Here is a 20,984-nt window from a genome sequence, read left to right as displayed (position 1 = left end):
TGTTTCCCCCACTGACAGCCTTTCTCTGTAACTCCAGTCCCTGGTTAGGTTTCTTGTGTGCACTCATTGATATCCTCAGTCTTGGCCGCCTGCCTAACTTCCTAAATCTCCACCTCCCTTCCTGCTGAAAGGAATCTCTTCTCTGGACAGTCTGTCAACTGACACTCAGATCACCTGCCTGACTGGATTACCTGCATCTAGGATTTTCCTCAAGTGTGTTCCCCACCTCAGCTATTCCTAGGTAGCCTCTTCTGGTATGTGCCTTCCAAGTTCTTCGTGTTCTGTGAATCCATGACACTAATGAATAAATTTAAGACCACTGAAACAAATAGATTTGCTCTGTTAAAATGTCAAAATGACTGCTTTATTCACTATTTTGTTTCTTTGAAATGGCCATCTATTCTTCTAAAGAATGTACCCAGGAGCCTTATAGGGCACATTAAATGCAATCTCACTACAGATATTGAAATTTGGAATTTAATTAAGGATTGCACAATTGGTCTTAAAAGGGAGGGACTGTAAGTCATGTTAATGAAATAACAAGTAACAAAGGCGTTCAATACAAAAAGATAATGACATACATAATGCAAGATAAGCTATAGAGAATATTTGTAATCACTGAAAACACTGTAACAGGACAAATACTAAGAAATTAATGCAAACAATGATCCTGGCAATGTTGGTATAAAAAAAGGTTTGGTTACTTATTACATAGGAAAAATTAAACTGGGAAAGAGGCTGCATAAACTTTTAATATTTAAGTATGAATAAAGATAATATCACTATATAGGTCTTAGCAAGAAACACTGAAAAAACTAGCATTTTTGAGAATTAAGAATATAATTCTAATCACTAAAGGAAATAACAAATGATTTCCATTTTGATTAAAACCTATGGAAAATTTGGGGTCTAGGGCGCCTGGGTGGCTCAGTTGGTTAAGCGACTGCCTTCGGCTCAAGTCATGATCCTGGAGTCCCTGGATTGAGCCCCTCATCGGGTTCCCTGCTTGGCAGGGAGTCTGCTTCTCCCTCTGACCCTCCCCCCTCTCATGTGGTTTCTCTCTCTCTTAAAATAAATAAATAAAATTAAAAAAAAAAAATTGGGGGTCCGTGGCAGACTAAGGTCACGTAGTATAAAATTCCAAATCTAAAATTGTTAGCATAGTTATCTACCACACTGCTGCCTTTTGTCCTAACTCATTTCCTGTTCCATACACCTTTAGCTTTTTGAAAATGGTGTGGTATTTCAGGTTTAGCACTCTGGGAGTTAGTAGGGGGATCATGTCAGATCATGACTTATGTCCTCCCAAATCACCTTAGATCACCATTTTAGTGTTGTGGTAACAATGTAAGTGAGTGAAAGCTAAACTAATCTAAACAAATTCTGCTGGACATCTTCCATTTGCCCCTGAGGATATACTCTCCACCCTTCCCACATTACTCTGGGCCCTGAATGTCTGCATTCCAGAATCCTATATATTCTGGCTTCTGGTTAGCAGAAATTAGAAGGAAGGAGCAAAGTATGTTTGGAGTTTATTTCCTGAGCCTCCACCCTGGGAAGTCCTCTTAAGCTGGTGGTCCCAGTGGCTCCCATGAGGTAGCCCCTTCCTAGGGTTTCTCTCCATGAATTGTTAATCACCCTCCCTCCTCAACACTTCAGGCATGGGGTTGGTATCCTTTTCCCACTATCCCCTGGGTACCAAACTATTCCTGTGTTTTCCCTGTATCCTGTCCAAACGTTTGTAACAGCCCTTCGTTACATTCACCTCAACTCTCTCCAATTTGATTGTGCTATTATTTCCTGCTGAGATCTGATACCCAAACTAAAATCAAACGTTATTTTCTATCATCAGTTCAGGGAATTTGTGTGAAATTAATAAGAAAAGATTTTCAAATCTTGCTAAGCTTCTAATATGCTGTTTGCTACAGATTTCTTGAACTAGCAGCAATGGGAAACTTGTAAAGATAGAAATGTGGGATGTGGACGTAGACAGATTTTAGAAATATTCCTTGCTGGAGGTGATGACAGCTGTGGAAACACTAAGGCTGACCTTCATTATGGACAGTTCTTTGCTAATTAAATTTCAGAAATTGTATCAAGTATGAATCACTTTGTGTATGTGTTCAGCATATTTGGTATAGCTGGTGAGGGACAAATAAGGGATGTCAGGAAAGCCCACCATTGGATAAAGGCTTTGAGAAAAGTCAAGCCCCTTTGACCCATTCTTGATGTTATTACACCCTATTTAACATTGCTTTTTCAGAATTAGTTTCTCTACAAGACTGGCTGGACGGAATCTACCTTTCCAGTGGTGTGTTTTCCCACTCCACATGACCCAATTCTAAGTTTCAGACATACCGGCTCACATTGGTCGTTCTCTGGAAGTGCCTGCTTTTGAGTTCACCTCCACATTGTCTATCCCCATGCAAATACACTTAATGACATACCCTCTCCTCTTTCCCTGCCTACTAAATCCTAGTCAGTGGCCAACACCCAGAACAAATGAGAGCTCCTCTAGGAAGTCTACCCAGATTCCTCCAGAAAGGGCTATTTCTTCCTCTACATTTTCAAACTGTTAGCTGTACCTCCACATTAGCATCTCTTTATATATTGAAACTAGAACTCTTACTCTATTGTGAGTTTCTGGATGGCAGAGACCTTTCTCCTGCTCTAGGGCCACGCTCAGTGCATAATAGCATACAATAGCATTTAATGGATGAATGAATTTATTAGCTATCCAGAAAGCAAACTCCTATATAGCATCTAGATTCTGTTCTTATAAAGTCCCCAGATGTGTATTCCCTAATGTCAATGGGAGATAATTTTCTGAACAAATGTAATTAAACCTATCTATTAAATTAACATTTATTGAGCACTTGCTACTTCAAGTAAGCTGGGATATTTTATTTCTTGCCCATATAAACACAAACTTTACTTGTGTCTGTTAAAACATATATCATTAAGTATTTTCCATTTAAACCCATTGAGACAGAATTCATGAAAGAAGGGGAAAAAAAAAAAAAAAACACACCCGGCTACCAAATCCCGCCTTTAACTGTAAAATGTTACATGGTTGAAAAAAGATACTTGGGAAATCTATCTGAATCTTTCTTATACACTACCTATTTTAACAGTGAACTGCTTTTTGAAATCTTTATAAAGACTGGGAAGTAGTACAATGAATAACTACACAGGAAATCAGCAGATGGCATTCCTCAGAGCTATAATACAACTGGACATGAGGACTAAAGATACTATTGTAAAACTGGCCCACAATTTTAACAATGAATGCTGTAAATTTCATAGGTCTGAAGGCTGACCAAACCAGCAGTATTCCTCTTACTGTAAGTATGTAAATATAAAGACTTATTTTATTGGGCTCTTCAATCCTGCCATCTCACTATTTGCAGTTGCTAAGCAACCTTAGTACTAATACTGTGGCATGCTACTTAAAGACAGAGGCACCAGAAGGTGTTTGTTAATTTATTTATTTGAATGGAAATAATCTAGGGCAAAAATAAAATCTTTTCAGTGTGACACCTGGCACTGACTAGGTAACAACTTGCAAATTCACCACAATCAGTCCTTCCCCCCCACCCCGAAAAGGTGAACAGATGTCTAGATACTTCTTTACCCCAAATGAGTATTTGGTTAATACTGTTTGGTGGGGACTGCTTATGAATATCTGAAGATAGATTTTGGCCTTGGAAGTTCATAGGAAGAAGTATGTGTAAAATGGAGCCCAAGGCCAGGACGTTTGTAGGACAATATGAAGTATAAATTATTGCAACTGTATTACCCAGTGAGCAAACTAACCCATCAAGCTATATAAGTTGTCACAAAATGTACTGAGGCATTCCGTTCCACTCAGGTGAGATAGGACGAAGGGCAGAAAGAAGGAGTCTGAATCATAAAAATCCTTGCTGCCTCAGGGTAATAATAACTTATTCCACTATATTTATAGGTCACTAATGGTAACTGATCCAAAAGAAATGGTGGTATCGAATTGTCCTTGGCCTTTTGTCAAAAAGAAAGAAATCATCCATGATTACAGTCATGGACCAAAAAGAAAAAAAAAAAAAAAAAAAGAATCCATAATAAATAACTATTAGCATAAATATAGGAATAATATGTAATTTATTCAGCTTATTTTCAATGTTTTTCCCCAATGGTATTGTTCAAGTTCTAGTGAATGCAGAAAATCTATTACACAGAGAAAAATAAAGTATACTAGTATACTATTCAAAATTACAAGGGACTAAAATTGCTATTTTCATTTTTGACTGTTGGGAGTGAACAGACTATTACAATAAATCATCCCCCTCATCTCCCTCAATTTCTCCTCTCCAGGTTAGATGGTTTTGTCAGGTGAAGCTGAGAAACTGGAAAATAATTGCAGCTTTTTCCTGTACTCTGTATCTCAGAGCAGCATACATACATTTTTCCAGTTCTTAATTTTTATCCTTCCATTCTATAACCGAGCTGACCTTCCCCATGATAACTTCTGTTAAGGAAAATTACATTATTTAGCAATACTGCTCATGGCTACCATTTATTGAGGACTTGATGTGTGACTGGAGTTGATATTCTAGATTATTCTTTGCTTGTTTCATCAATCTAGTAAAATCCATTAAATAAGAATCTTTGTTTCAGGGAAGAGTGGACACAAAACTCACCAAAACCCAAGTTCTTCCTACGATAAGCACCACAGGGAAGCAATATAATGCAATGGAGTAACAGTTTTATTCCTAAAACATAATTTATGATTCCATTCACTCCTTTGTTACTCTGCTGAAATATTTTGAAACTCAGGCATAATCTCTGCTGAAAATCCTCTGACATGTGTATATTATAAAGCAGTCACATATTTCCTGTTTTCATAATCTCTACGGCTAAGCTTTTAATAAAACCTGTATCATTTTATTCTCTATTAACTGTCACAAACATGGTGATAGGTAAGAAATAGTCTTATCTATCAATTTAAGATTTGAAAATTTATATGGAAATTCTGGGATAATATATGGTAACAGACTTCATTAATAAATTATAGTTTTGTATGATGCATGTTTAAAAGTATGCTTATGACTAAATTTGTATCTGACAAGGAGTTGGTTTGATTTACTGATAATTTTTTGACTGAGTGTTGACTGTCAACTTGCCATGTATAAACAAGAAATTCAAAAAGTTGAAAAATGATTTAAGTTGATGGTCTGCATTATATTAGTTGGCCACTTTGCTTAATATATTAGTTGAATTCCTGAAAGGTAATATTCAACTTGAATTTCAGTAAATTATATTACCTTAAACATTAATAGGAAAATAAGTTATTTGAAGGCAAACCATTCTTAATGCTAAAAAAGTAAATGATCATCTCCATTATTTTTTTCATTTTATGACCTATCTCTCTTTAAAAGATTTAGTTTATACTATAAAAAGTATTTGGAACTCTATTAAGCAAACCATATAATAAACTGAAATCTAGGGGCACCGGGATGGCTCAGTTGGTTAAGCATTTGCCTTCTGCTTAGGTCATGATCTCTGGGTCTTGGGATCAAGCCCCATGTTGGGCTCCCTGCTAAGCAGGGAGTCTGCTTCTCTCTCTCTCTCTCTTTCTGCCCCTCCCCCCTGCTTGTTCTCTCTCTCTCTGTCTCAAATAAAATCTTCAAAAAAAACAAAAACAAAAACCCTGAAATCTAAGGATAGAAACAAACATTACCTATTAAAAAAATAAAGATTAAAAAATTAGACTCTTCTACCCAAACACTTGATTCAGTTTTAGACACATTTGTTACCCCATGTAGCTTCAACTTTTGTTTATGATGCACAAATATTTTCACCTGACCGAGAGTGTCTTGTTTTGCATTCACAAGGCAGTAAACACTTCTATGGTATAAAACTATTTAACTTAAATGAATAGTACCCACACATGGGCTCGTGAAGTTGCACTTACACATCTCACATTGTAGTGCACTTACATAAATCTCCCCTTTCTGGAAAGCACAATTCCCTGGAGAGGTTTACTGAAATGCCAGCTCAACCAGAACATGAAGCTCTAGCCTAGTGAACAATCCACCAGCCAGAAATATTCAGGTGCTAAGTTAAAACTAGCACTGTCTTTTCTTGTTTACAAGAAGTATAAAGCAAAGCCTGCTTATTAGCACCTATCTAGGTGTTATTTTAAGCTTTTAAACATAAATCAATCCATGTTTTGTGTTTTCATCAAAAAGGAAAAAAAAGCATTAAAAAAAAAAGATCACCACATGTTTAGGATTCAAATTATTCTGAAATAAAGTAATTTTATGGTCAAGAATTGCTAATATTCAAGTATTTAAAATAAATAGTTGACTTAAATATCTGAAACACAGCATGCCTGTAATGTGATCACTTAATCATAGTTTATTGTCAACTTCACATCTGAAAAGAATCTAAATTTACAAGTTCTTAAATGTGCTATTTCTCTGCTTTATAAATAAGGATCATTGAGAAGTAAAGTTATTTTCTTACAGGTTAAAATCTTTGATTTATGGAAATACTTAACAAGAAGTTAAATAAAACCAACTCTCTTCTAAATACTTCAATATACTTTTAGGCAATAGGTAGTAAACTATACAGGTTAATTATCTTGTGTGCTAATTTTCTAACATCCTTTTTAAAACCCTCTCTAAGCTTTGCTGCTCTGGATAACAACAGATAATATGTCCTCTCATCTACCTTTTTTTTTTTTTATTATTTTTGCATCCTGCAGTGTTGACAGAATAAAATAAGGCTACAAGAGACACTATGTGGCACAGTTGTTTCCTAAGAACACTTGGGAATGATTTAAGGATATAAACATGCAATAGTCATAAAAAAAATCCTAGACTGATAAAACAAAATAGAAAAACACAAACTTTCAGAGTTGTACTTGATGCTGTTCTTCTGAAAGTAGAATCCTTGCTTTTAGTCATCATCGTTGACTTCCTCCAAATTCCTAATCCAAGGATGATCTGAGATGATTGAATGTCACAGAGTAACAAAAAGAAACATGGTCTGTGTACTGTGTAGTTTGCAATAAATTATCCATTAGAACTTTCCTCCAAATTAAATTCCATATCATTAATAGGCAAAATTCTTTATATTGGTCACATTGCTTTTAGTAATGAAGCACAATGCTGTTCCTTTAATTAAGATTTCTACTTTGTTGGACTATTTAATAAAATATATCTTTATTGAATATAAAAATGTTCTATAGATTCAAGTGTATTCAACATTTTTTTAGACTTTTGAATACATGAAATGTTTATACTGAGAAAAAAATGTCCCCCCCAGGATATCATTTTCATTATATCTTTCAGAGAATTTCCCATCATAGATTCACTGTTAGTGATTTAGGAACAAATATTTGGATTGTGAAAATAAAGGTCAAATAAATAGTTAATGAGAGAGTAATGAAATAGATTTATTTATAGGTTTTCTGATCTGGTCTTAAACATGCATTTTGTATATGAATGTATACGAAATTTCTCTTGAGATATTTCTTTAAAAAGTCATACTTTAAAAAATTGGTTTCCTGTCTTCCTCCAAAGGAGATCAATACTTTTTCAAAATATTTTTTTTTTTAGTTATCAAATATTTATTCTGCCATTCCTACATGAGAGGGGTTTCCCTTTAAGTATTACACTAACAAATATCCTTAATGAGGTAAATGTCATAGACCTTGAGCATCTATGCCTAATACATCCCAAAGAGAGAGACAACAAAAGATTTTATGCCTCCTGAAAAAAGAATACAATAGACCTATGAAGATGTCTTGGCAAATAAATTTAACATGAGTAGAGTCAGCCTCTAGATTATAGGGGAGCATGTTAAAATATCCCATAGAGATGCAATAAGCACAAGCAGACTGGAAAATCCTCGGGTCAAAATCTATTGGGTTTCTTCAATAAATAGATTTTAAGAAAAAAAGAGAAGTGGAGGCAATCTGTACATTAAAAGAGATGCCAAAGATTTAAATACCCCCTGTAAATTAACAGGATATTTGTCCTGATTAGATATGCACAGTCATTTACTCCCTCCCCATTCCTTTTTCATTACTTCCTTCAGCTTGTTTCCCTCCCCACCACCCCATTCTCAAGTGGATGAATAAAGGCCAGACAACACATAAGAATCACAGTTGTGGCTTCAGGGTGAGGGGGAAGATGACAGCAGAGTAGGACCCTATGCTCACCTTGTCCCATGAATCCAACTATTAATCATCTTAAATACCCCAGAAATCAATCTGAAGACTGGCAGAACAAACCCCACAACTAAAAGTAGAGAAGAGGCCATATTGAAGGAGGTAGGAAGGACAGAGACACAGTTTGGGAGAGAAACTGATTGTGAACGCTCTGGTGGGGAGGCAACCAGGGTCACAGAGAAGGGTGAGAGACAGACTAGTACAGAGAGAAGCACACAAGGAAGACAAATCCCCATAGCAATTGGCTTGGGAAGTGAGAAGGCCCGAATTTCATAAGTTCTTGCAAACAGCAGGGCTTAAAGCCTGGAGTTTTAAGTTAGGATGCTTGACTCTGGGAGAGCTCAGAGGACTTTGGGACTGCTCTTGGAGAAAAGGCAGAGCAAATAGCCTGTGGACATAAAGCATGGAAACAGTGATCTGAAGAGCACCTGGGGCACACAGTGGAGAGGTCAGTTGCTCATCTCAGAGCCTATCCCCCAAAGGCATGTTCACAGAGACACACCTTCAGGAACAAAGAAACTGGCCAGTACCATTTCCCTCTCCCACCCCTCAGTATAAGCACAGGGCTAAATGTGGGAACCAGGGCAATACCCACACTTGCTACTGAGGCTGCTTACACCAAGCCCTAATTTCCCATGCTCCAGAGGAAATGTCCTTCCGCATCATGCTTGCCTCAGTTCTACTACTATGGGCCCCTGCACCCAGAAGATCAGCACAAACCCCTGCCCACACCACCTCACCCAACTCGGGAGTTTTGTGAGGCCTCGGGTCTCATTTCACAAGCAGACCAGAGCGCACATAGTTAATATGTGCCGCCTTCAGTCCAGCGACAAAACACTGCCTACAACAGGCAAAGAGAGCCTCTGCAGATGACTGGCCTAAAGGATAAAGTGGCTGGGACAAAATAGCAGAGTCCATACAGCACACATTGGAGACACTCCCAGAAGTGCCAGGCCATAGGGAATAGGATACACCAAATGGTAGGGCACTATAGGAACTCTTAAGGCCATTAACCTCAAGAACAGGAGATGTAGCTGACTTTAACATACAGAAACAGGCACAGACACTTAAAATGAGAAGACAGGAATTTGTCCCAAATGAAAGAATAGGACAAGGCCATGGCTGGAGATCTAAACAAAACAGATAGAAGTCACAAGCCTGATGGAGAATTTAAAGCAATGATCATAAGGATACTCACTAGACTTGAGAAAAGAGTGGAGGACATCAGTGAGAACAGTAACACAGAGATAAGAAATCACAGAGATAAAGGGCTCAATAAATGAAATGAGAAACATGTTTGATGTAATGAACAGCAGGCTGGAAGAAGCAGAGGAATGAATTTCTGACTAAGAAGACAGAGTAATAGAAAGTAATCAAGCTGAACAAAAGAGAAAAAGAATTATGCAACATGAGAATAGACTTAGGGAACTCAGTGACTGAGTAATAACACTTGTGTTATAGGAGTCCCAGAAAAAGAAGAGAGAGAAAAAGGGGGCAGAGGATTTATTTGAAGAAATAATATCTGAAAGCTTCCTTACTCTGGGGAAGCAAATGGATATCCAGATCCAGGAGGCACAGAGAACCCTCAACAAAATCCACAAAAGCAGATCCAAACCAAGATATATTGCCATTAAAAAGGCAAAATACAGTGATACAGAAAAAATATTAGAAACATCAAGACAAAAGACAGTTACATGCAAAAGAAACACCACAAGGCAATGAGGGGATTTTTTAGCAGGAACTTTCCAAGCCAGAAAGGAATGGCATGATGTATTCAAAGTGCTGAATAGGAAAAACCTGCAGCCAAGAACATTCAATCCAGCAAGGCTATCATTCAGAATAGACAAAGAGTTACCCAAACAAAAACTAAAGGAGTTCACACTAAACCAGCTCTGCAAGAAATATTAAAGGGGACTCTTTGAATGAAAAGGAGAGACCAGGGGCGCCTGGGTGGCTCAGATGGTTAAGCGTCTACCTTCAGCTCAGGTCATGATCCCAGGGTCCTGGGATCGAGCCCCGCATCGGGCTCCCTGCTCGGCGGGAGGCCTGCTTCTCCCTCTCCCACTTCCCCTGCTTGTGTTCCTTCTCTCGCTGTCTCTCTCTCTGTCAAATAAATAAATTAAAAAAAAAAAAAAAAAAAAAGCAGAGACCAAAAATGACAGTATGAAGGCAGGAAGCACAAAAGCAGAAAAAAATGAATATTTCTGTGGAAAAAAATCAGTCAAGGAACTCACAAAATAGAAGGGTGTAAAATATGACACCATACCTAAAACGTGGGGAGGGGAAGAGTAAAGAATGGGTTCAAACTTAAATGACCATTAATTTACTATATAGACTGCTATATGCAGATGTTATATGCAAACCTAATGATAACCACAAATCAAAAACCACCAGTAATATCCAAGGAGTAAAGACAAAGAAATCCAAATATATCACTAAAGAAAACCAGCAAGATGAAATGAGAAGAAGGACAATGAAAGAGAGAAGGGCAAGAAAGGATCAGAGAAAATCTTCTAAAACAACCATAAAACAGTAAAATGGCAATAAGTACATATCTACCAACAATTACTTTGAATATAAATGGACTAAATGCTCCAATCAAAAGGCATAGGGTGTCAGAATGGATAAAAAAAAAGCAAGATTTGGGACACCTGGGTGGCTCAGTGGTTAAGCGTCTGCCTTCGGCTCAGGTCATGATACCCGGGTCCTGGGATGGAGCCCTGCGTTGGGCTCCCTGCTCCGCAGAAGCCTGCTTCTCCCTTTTCCTCTGCCTGCTGCTCTGCCTACTTGTGCTCTGTCAAAAAAATAAATAAAATCTTAAAAAAAAAAAAAAGGAAGACTCATCTATATGCATTTTAGACTTAAACACACCTGCAGATTGAGAGTGAGGGGATGGAGAAACATCAAGCAAATGGATGTCAAAAGAAAGCTGGAGTAGCACCATTTATGAGACAGAATACACTTAAACAGTGTAACAAAGAAGGACATTATATAACTACAAAGGGCACAATCAAAGAAGAAAATATAACAGTTGTAAAGATTTTTGCATCCAATATGGGAGCACCCAAATACACAAAACAGTTAACAAACAAAAAAGAGCTAATCAATAGCAATATGATAATAGTAGGGGACTTTAACACCCTACTGACATCAATGGATAGATCATCTAAATAGAACATCAGCAGCTTGGAATGACATACTGGACAAGATGTATTTAACAGATATCTTCAGAACATTCTATCCTAAAACAGCAGAATACGCATTCCAGGTGCACATGGAACATTCACCAGAATAGATCACATATTAGGTCATAGAACAGCCTCAACATATTCCAAAACATTGCAGTCATAACACGCATCTTTTCTGACCACAATGCTATGAAACTAGAAGTCACCAATAACAAAAATTCTGGAAAGACCAAAAATACATGGAGATTAAATAACATGCTACTAAACAATGGAGTGGTCATTGTTTAGTTGACCCAATGAATGGGTCAACCAGGAAATAAAATAAAGTACATGGAAACAAATGAAAATGAAAACACAAAGGTTCAAAACCTATAGGATGGGGGCGCCTGGGTGGCTCAGTCGTTAAGCATCTGCCTTCGGCTCAGGTCATGATCCCAGGGTCCTGGGATCGAGCCCCGCATCGGGCTCCCTGCTCTGCGGGAAGCCTGCTTCTCCCTCTCCCACTCCCCCTGCTTGTGTTCCTTCTCTCGCTGTGTCTCTCTCTGTCAAATAAATAAATAAAATCTTTAAAAAAAAAAAAACCTATAGGATGCAGCAAAAGCAGTTCTAAGAGGGAAGTTTTTGGCAATGCAGGCCTACCTCAAGAAGAGAAAAATCTCAAACAACCTTACACCTAAAGGAGCTAGAAAAAGAATAAGAACAAAACCTAAAACCAGCAGAAGGAAGGAAATAATTGGAGCAGAAATAAATGGTACAGAAACTTAAAAAACAGAACAGACCAATGAAACCAGGAGCTGGTTCTAAAAACAAACAAACAAAACAAAACCATAAAATTGATAAACCTCTTGACTGACTTATTAAGAAAAAAAAAAAGACTCAAAAATCACAAATGAGAAATAAACACCACAGAAATAGAAACAATTATAAGAGAATATTATGAAAAACTGTATGTCAACAAATTGGACAACCTAGAAGAAACAGGTAAATTCCTAAAAACATAGAAACTATTAAAACTGAACCAGGAATAGAAAATTTGAAGAGACTGATAACTAGCAAAGAAACTGACTCAGTAATCAAAAAACTCCCAACAAACAAAAGTCCAGGACCAGATGGCTTTACAGGTAAATTCTACCAAACATTTAAAGAAGAGTTAATACCTATTCTTCTCAAACTATTCCAAAAAATAGAAAAAAAACTTCCAAATTCATTCTATGAGGCCAGCATTACCCTGATATCAAAACCAGATAAAGATACCACAAAAAAAAAAAAGAGAGAGAGAGAGAGAGAACTACAGGTCATTTTTTTAAAGATTTACTTATTTGAGAGAGAGAGAGGGAATGTGGGTGGGGGGGGTGGAGAAGGAGAGAAAGAATCCTCAAGCAGATTTCCTGCTGAGCATGGAGCCTGACTTGGGGCTCAATCCCACGACCCTGAAGATCATAACCTGAGCCGAAATCAAGAGTCAGATGCTTAATGGACTGAGCCTCCCAGGTACCCCTAAAATTCAGTATCTCTGATGAACAGAGATGCAAAAATTGTCAACAAAACACTAGCAAACTGAATCCAACAATACATCAAAAGTCATCCACCACGATCAAGTAGGATTTATTCCTGGGTTGCAAGGGTGGTTCAATATTCACAAGTCAATGTGATACAGTACATCAATAAGAGAAGGGATAAGAACCATACAAACATTTCAACAGATGCAGATAAAAGCATTTGACAAAGTACAACATCCATTCATGATAAAAGCCCTCAACAAAGTAGATTTAGAGGAAACATACCCCAACATAACGAAGGCCTTAAATGAAAAACCTACAGATAACACCATACTCCATGCGGAAAAATTGAGAGATTTTCCCCTAAGGTCAGGAACAAGACAAAGATTTCCACTCTCACTACTTTTATTCAACATAGTACGGGAAGTCCCAGCCATAGCAATCAGAAAACAAAAACAAAAGGCATCCAAGTTAGTAAGGAAGAAGTAAAACTTTCACTATTTGCAGATGACATGATACTATATATAGAAACCCTAAAGACTCCACCAAAAAACTACTAGAACTAATAAATGAATTCAGTAAGGTCACAGGACATAAAATCAACGTACAGAAATCTGTTGTATTTGTATACACTAATAATGAAACAGGAGAAAGAGAAATTAAGAAAACAATTCCATATATAAATGCACCAAAAAGAATAAGATACCTAGGAATAAACTTAACCAAAGAAGTGAAAGACCTGTAATCTTAAAACTACAAAACACTGATGAAAGACATTGAAGACAATGCAAAGAAATGGAAAGACATTCCATGTTCATGGATTGGAAGAACAAATATCATTAAAATATCTGTACTACCCAAAGCAATCTACACATTTAATGCAAATTCTATCAAAATATCAACAGCATTTTTCACAGAACTTGAACAAACAATTCTAAAATTTGCGTGGAACCACAGAAGACCCCAAATGGCCAAAGCAATCTTGAAAAAGAAAAGCAAAGCTGGGGACATCACAATTCCAGACTTCAAGTCATATTACAAAGCAGTAGTAATGAAAACAGTATGGTAGCAGCACAAAAATAAACCCATAGATCAATGGAACAGAATAGAAAATCCAGAAAGAGCCCACAATTGTATGGTCAATTAATCTTCTACAAAGGGGGCAAGAACTTGCAATGGGAATAAAATAGACTTTTCAACAAATGGTGTTGGGAAACCTGGATAGCTACATGCAAAAGAATGAAATTGGACCACTTTCTTACACCTTACACAAAAATAAATTCAAAATGGATTAAAGACCTGTGAGACCTGAAACCATAAATATGCTAGGAAAGAGCACAGGCAGTAATTTTTCTGACCTGAACTACAGCAACTTTTTTCTAGATAAGTCTCCTGAGGCAATGGAAACAAAAAATAGACTATTGGGATTACATCATAATAAAAAGCTTCTTACAGCAAAGGAAAGGGTCAACAAAACTAAAAGGCAACATAATGAATGGGAGAAGATATTTGCAAATGACATATCCAATAAAGGGTTAGTACCCAAAAGATATAAAGAATTTATACAACTCAATACCCAGAAAAAATTTTTTTTAAATAATCACATTTAAAAATAGGCAGAGGACTTGAACATTTTTTCCAAAGAAGACATACAGATGGCCAACAGAAAGATACTCTGCATTATCATTTATCAGGGAAATGCAAATCAAAACTAAAATGAACTATCATCTCACAACTGTTATAAAATCAACTCAAGGGGTGCCTGGGTGGCTCAGTTGTTAAGCATCTGCCTTCAGCTCAGGTCATGATCCCAGGGTCCTGGGATCGAGCCCCACATCGGGCTCCGTGCTCTGCAGGAAACCTGCTTCACCCTTTCCCACTCTCCCTGCTTGTGTTCCCTCTCTCGCTGTCTCTCTTTCTGTCAAATTAAAAAAAAAAAAAAAAAATCAACAACTCAAGAAACAACAAATGTTGGCAAGGATGTGAAGAAAGGGGAACCCTCCTGCAGTCTTTGTGGGAATGCAAACTGGTGCAGCCAGTGTAGAAAATGGAGGTTCCTCAAAAAGTTAAAATAGAACTACCCTATGATCCAGCAATTGCACTACTAGGTATTTACCCCAAAATACAAAAACACTAGTTCAAAAGGATACATGCAACCCTATGTTCATTGCAACATTATTTACAATAGCCAAGATATTAAAGTATTCCAATGTCCATTGACTGGTGACTGGATAAAGAAGATGTTGTATGAAATAAGTGAAATCTTGCCATTTGCAATTACATGATTGGGGCTAGAGAGTGTAATGCTAACTGAAGTAAGTCAGAGAAAGACAAATACCATATGATTTCACTCATATGAAATTCAACAAAACAAATGAGCAAAGGGGGATAAAAAACATAATGAGACAAACCAAGAAACAGACTCTTAACTATACAGAAAAAACTGATGGTTACCAGAGGGGAGATGGATGAGGGGATGGGTGAAATAAGTGAGGAGGATTCAGGAATGCACTTCTGATGAGCATTTGGTGATTAAAATAAAAACTTCAAAAAATGTTTCAAAAAGATTAAATAAAAGAATCACAGTTGTGCTGGATTCTGTTGTCAATTTTACATTACCACTACCTTTTTATAAGGACTCTGCGATCACAGAAAAAAAAAAGGAAATACATTTTCAAGAATCCTCTTTGCTGTATATTAAGAGTTGTAATTTGTCAATAGGGAGACACACACAAATTTGGAAGGTGGAAGAGAAGACGCACATGAACAGAGTAAGACACCTTGGCATCCTGGTTTGCCACTCCACTGCAGCCATCTGTAGCAATTGGAGTGAAATTCCCAGAATCTCCATAATTACAGCGGCTTCCGGGTAAGCTTCAGAGCCATAGCTGAGAAAGTCAGTGGTGGTTCTCTGACTTTTAAATCTTTAGCTCTTCCAACAGGTGTAAGCTCCTAATTCTCTATATTAAAACCCTTAACACCAGGAATATATAAAATGCATTGTTTCTTTGACTAAATCCTAAATGTTATAATATCCCTATGGTTTTATAATCAGAGAAAAAAATCTTACCAGCTGGTTCTAGTTTTAAAATCCTGAATAAGGATTCTGACCCAACTTGGGCTAAATGCCCACTCCCATACCAATCACTGTAACCAGAAAGATGGTTTTTCATGATTAGCTCAACCTGTGTAATTGCCCAGTGACTGGCCTGGGGAAGTCCGATGTAATAAAGTCATTCTTTGGAGAAGCCATGCTTAAATTGAAAGGACAGCATGTCCCTGAAGGGGACATGAGCATTAAAAAAAAAAGCTAGGTACTAGGTAGATTCACAAATAAATTGTCACTATGCACCCTATCATTAGAGCCCCAACTTCTTCCATTTAGAAGTATGGTGTCCTAACGACAGCTCAAACTAGATGTGATGGTGGCTTCTCCTAGAGCTTAAGGCTAAATAGCCAGAGGAGAGTCAAAAGAAAGCAGTAACAAAGAGCCAAAATCATGTGACTGATCATCTAATAAGGCAGGAAAGGCGAGACATTAAATGGGAAGATAAATCTATTTTTTTAAGATTTTATTTATTTGACAGAGAGAGAGACAGCGTGAGAGGGAACACAAGCAGGGGGAGTGGGAGAGGGAGAAGCAGGCTTTGCGCTGAGCAGGGAGCCCAACACAGTGCTGGATCCCAGGACCCCGGGATCACGACCTGGGCTGAAGGCAAACACCCAATGACTGAGCCACCCAGGTGCCCCAAGATAAATCTATTTTTAAAAAAGCAAGTATTCTAAAAATGATCATTCAACCTTATTTGACTATCCAACTAAAATATCACCTTCATCACAATCTATGTTCCTATCCTGCTTTATGTTTATTCTTGTACTCGTATTATTATATCTTTATATATCCTTTATATATCCTAGTAGAATTCAAGTGCCATGAGGTCAGGACGTGACTAATTTTGTTCACAAATCTATTTCCAGTTCCTGGAAAAGTGCTTGACCCAAGTAGATGCTCAATAAATACTTAATGAATTATCTGGTTGGCACAAGTTGGGCTGGGGCAAGTTAATTTGTGAAAAGTCCACTGATACTCAGCTATTGTGTGCTGTAACATTCATACCAGAAGAATTCTAACCTTAGCTGAAAGGTGCTGGGAGAGACTTCACCTTCATTTGGTAATGTTTAAAGACGTTGAAGATACAATCATAAATAAGTAGGTACTATTCTCCATGAGCTCACAGCCTAGTGAGACTGACAGACAGAGGCAGATAATACACTGGAGTGAGATTAGTGCTCTAAGAGAGGTGTAGAATGGCCATGGAAGCATCTGAGCAACACCTTGTAGCAGGGAGAGGAGATCCCAATTAAGGGAAAAGAGAGAAGCAGCAGAACCAGTTATGGAGAACTTTAGTCCACTTAACTTTTGGCCATGGTTATATAGCAGAAAGCACTAACACATAGCAGTTCAATAAAATGTTAATTCAACACTAAAATAAGCAAAGAAAAAGTGTAAAATAAGAGATCAATAACCAGTTTGGGTTCTATATGTAAGGAGCTTGAAGTCCTCGTTCTGTCCTAACAACAAGTGAAAAGCTTAACAGACTAAAAAACTAACAACTCATCCAGGATCCATGAGAGGTGAGGATACAGGGCAAACCACTGCCCCCAAGACTGAAGAGTCCAGCAGGTGAAACAGGCGGTCCTGGCTTACCAGAGCAGAGACTCAGGAGTGGATCCCCAGGACCCAGTGCTGGGTAGGAAAGTCTGAACTGCAATTCAGGAGCTGCTGGAGACTCAGTGTAGATAAATCTGAGACTTAAAAACTACAGGAGGACCCAATCATAGAGAAACACACAATTTTGTGACTTACCTCCAGGAGCTTGACTAGGTTCTCACAGTAAAGATCGGGGATGATCTTGGGATCCTGGCAGGGAGAGGGAGAAAGGAACCATTCTGAAATATACCAGACCCTCTGTTATTCTTTTTTTTTTTTTAAGATTTTATTTATTTATTTGACAGAGATAGAGAGAGAGCACAAGTAGGCAGAGTGGCAGGCAGAGGGAGAGGGAGAAGCAGGCTCTCTGCTGAGCAGGGAGCCGGACGTGGGGCTCGATCCCAGGACCCCAGGATCATGACCTGAGCCGAAGGCCGCCGCTTAACCGACTGAGCCACCCAGGAGCCCCAGCCCTCTGTTATTCTTAATAAGGACTGGCCCCAGGGGAAACTAGTTAACCAAGCCTAACCAGCTGATTATTATCAGATCCTAACTGCTCTGGGGGAAAAAGAAACACCAAACTGCAGCCCCCTCTAGCCTTCCATGTGGGAGAAGGGCAACACCCAATACTAGCCCACTACAGCCATCCTCTCCCACCTAAGGGAGAAGGAAAAAATACTGAGAACACTTGTGAAGCTCACAGATCAGAGGCATAAGCGCACTAAGGACTAAGACCTAATCACAGGACTAGAGAACCCTTGCCCTACCCCACACCTTATCACCATACTAACTAAAGGCCTATTTACAGCAGTTCCTTTTAGCCAGTACATCATTTCTGACTATCCAGAAAACATTAAAAGGCATTCCCAATGGCAAAACAAAACAAAACTACCCAACAACTTGAAGAGACGCTGCAAGCATCGGAATGAGATGGGACAGGAATGTGGAATTACCAGACCAGGAATTTAAAACAACTACGATAAATACTCTAAGGGCTCTAATGGATGAAATAGACAGCATATAAGAACAAATGGACCATGTAAGTAGAGAGATGAAAATCCTAATGAAAACAAAACAGAACAAACAAACACAAAAAACTAGAGATCAAAAACACTGTAACAGAAATAAGGAATGACTTTCATTCTACTAATACTACTAATAAATAGATCAGACACAGTTGAGGAAAGAATCTCTGAGATATTGAGACTATCTCAATAGAAACCACCAAAACTGGAAAGCAAACAGAAATCAAAGACTGAAAAAAAATCAGAACAGAATATTCAAGGACTCTGGGACAACTACAAAAAGTATAACATATGCCTAAGGGGAACACCAGAAGGAGAAGAAAGAAAGAAGGGAACAGAAGAAATATTTAAAACAATGATGACTGAGAATTTCCCTCAAATTAATGTGAGACACCAAATCACAGATCTAGGAAGCCCAGAGAACACCAAGCAGTTATAAATGCCCCCAAAGCTCCACCTTGGCATATTGTTTTCAAACCACAGAAAATCAAAGATTAAAAAAAAAAAAGCCTTGAAAGAAGCCAGAGGGGAAAGCATCTCATCTATACAGGAACAAAGTTTATATCCAACTTCTCAGAAACAATGCAAGCAAGGAGAAAGCAAAGTGGAATATTTAAAATATTGAGAGAAAAAAACCACCAACCTACAATTCTGAATTCTATGAAATCATCCTTCAAAAGTGAAGGAGAAATAAAGTCTTTCTCAGATTAACTAAAATTGAGATAATTTGTTGCTTGTAGTCCTGCCTTGCAAGAAATGTTAAGAGTTCTTTAAAGAGAAGAAAAACAATATAGGTCAGAAATGCAGATCTATGTAAAGAAAGGAAGAGTATGAAAGAATAAATGAAGATAAAATAATAGAACAATTCCCTATGAGTTCATAGTCTGGTGTCTTCTCAAGATTTTATTTTAGGAATAGCGGGTTCTGCTTTCTTTGATCTTCCTCTGGGCATGCCTGCAAAACCCAAGAACAAAAACTTGAGAAGTAAAAAATTCAAACATTCATTAGACTTTTGTTTTGTTTTATTATTTTTATTATTCTTTTCTAAACAGATTTGGCTGAGTATAAACCAAGTTATTTGACATTCTTGACCCACAATCTTTCTCTCCCCTTCTTCCTCTCTCCCTTTCTGCCTTTCTTGCCCCCTCCCCTCCCTGCTCCACTCCTCTTTTTCTCTCATCTCTTCTCCATTATTACTTTTAAATTTCTAATTGTTTCTAATAATAAAATTAATTGAATTACTAATAGACATTAAATAATGAATATTGACCAGGTGTATATGGATATGTAATTTTGTCCAACTCTACAAACATCTGAAGTAATTTCTTGATTCTTGAGTCATCTCATTCAGATGGTTTTCAGTTTTAACACTGATTTGTACTCAGGGCACCTGGGTGGCTCAGTCACTTAAGGGTCTGCCTTCGGCTCAGGTCATGATCTCAGGGTCCTGGGATTGAGCCCAGCATAGGGCTCCCTGCTTGCAAGGAACCTCTTTCTTCCTCTCCTCCCTACTTGTGCTCGCTCTTGCTCTCTCTCTCTCAAATAAATAAATAAAATCTTTTTAAAAAACTAAAAAATTAAAAAAACACTGATTTGTACTCATTTTAGGTTACTCTTTATTACACTTCATTTGCTGTGAATATTTTTATCCTATAAGTTTTTTTTTATTTCACAGCCGTATTTTTTACTTTCAATAACACCAAATGCAGATTTTTCACAACTATTTTTTATATTCTTCATTTAAGCAAATATACTTATTTTAATGTTATTATGATATTTTAATCATTAAAAATAATAATAATAAACTGGGTACTATTCAAAGCATGTAGCATTCTACTGTTCCATACCCCAGGACTGGTTTAATGGTTTCATGACATAAATTTTTTAAAATACTGAAATAACAAAATTGTATGTTTATCTATAAGGAGAAAATAAAACTATCCAGAGTATGTTGTAACTGCTTGAGATCTTTGGGGATATGGCTGAAATGTATATAAATTTAATGAAATAAAATCAGGAGTTATTTGAAGGTCTGTTGCTTGTTAGGGAATGAATGTATTCTTCATAGTGCCACAAGGGTCTGCAGGTTGTAGGCAATAATTGCAAAGATGATGAAGTTGTGTGCGTTGGGGGGAGGATGGGCACCAATAATCTAGGAACTAGACCAGTTAATCTTTGATTATCTCCAACTCTGGGCTCTAGCAGTGTTGGGCTCAAAGCTTCCCAAGAACACAAGGCTGGTTCCCTACAAAAATGTCCTTGACAAAACACAATCATAATGCCCCTAAAATTTTACACCCCTATCTGTCAATTTTGACTGGGAAAATAGAGAAAAGGCTAAAAAAT

At 37.5% G+C, this 20,984-nt stretch overlaps 1 long non-coding RNA gene across 1 annotated transcript in view; it reads right to left on the bottom strand.

The window, feature by feature from the left end:
• Nucleotides 1-19,510: 19,510 nt before the first annotated feature.
• LOC118555492 (uncharacterized) overlaps nucleotides 19,511-20,984 on the bottom strand; it is a 31,946-nt gene continuing 30,472 nt past the window's right edge. The window contains exon 5 of the long non-coding RNA XR_013443009.1: nucleotides 19,511-19,592. This is a non-coding gene — a long non-coding RNA (uncharacterized LOC118555492). The remainder of the gene's footprint in view (nucleotides 19,593-20,984) is intronic.

This window comes from Halichoerus grypus, chromosome 12 (genome assembly GCF_964656455.1).
Source record: "Halichoerus grypus chromosome 12, mHalGry1.hap1.1, whole genome shotgun sequence".
NCBI lineage: Eukaryota > Metazoa > Chordata > Mammalia > Carnivora > Phocidae > Halichoerus > Halichoerus grypus.
Note: the sequence above shows the minus strand (reverse complement) of the source record. Positions and strands in the feature narration are given on the sequence as shown.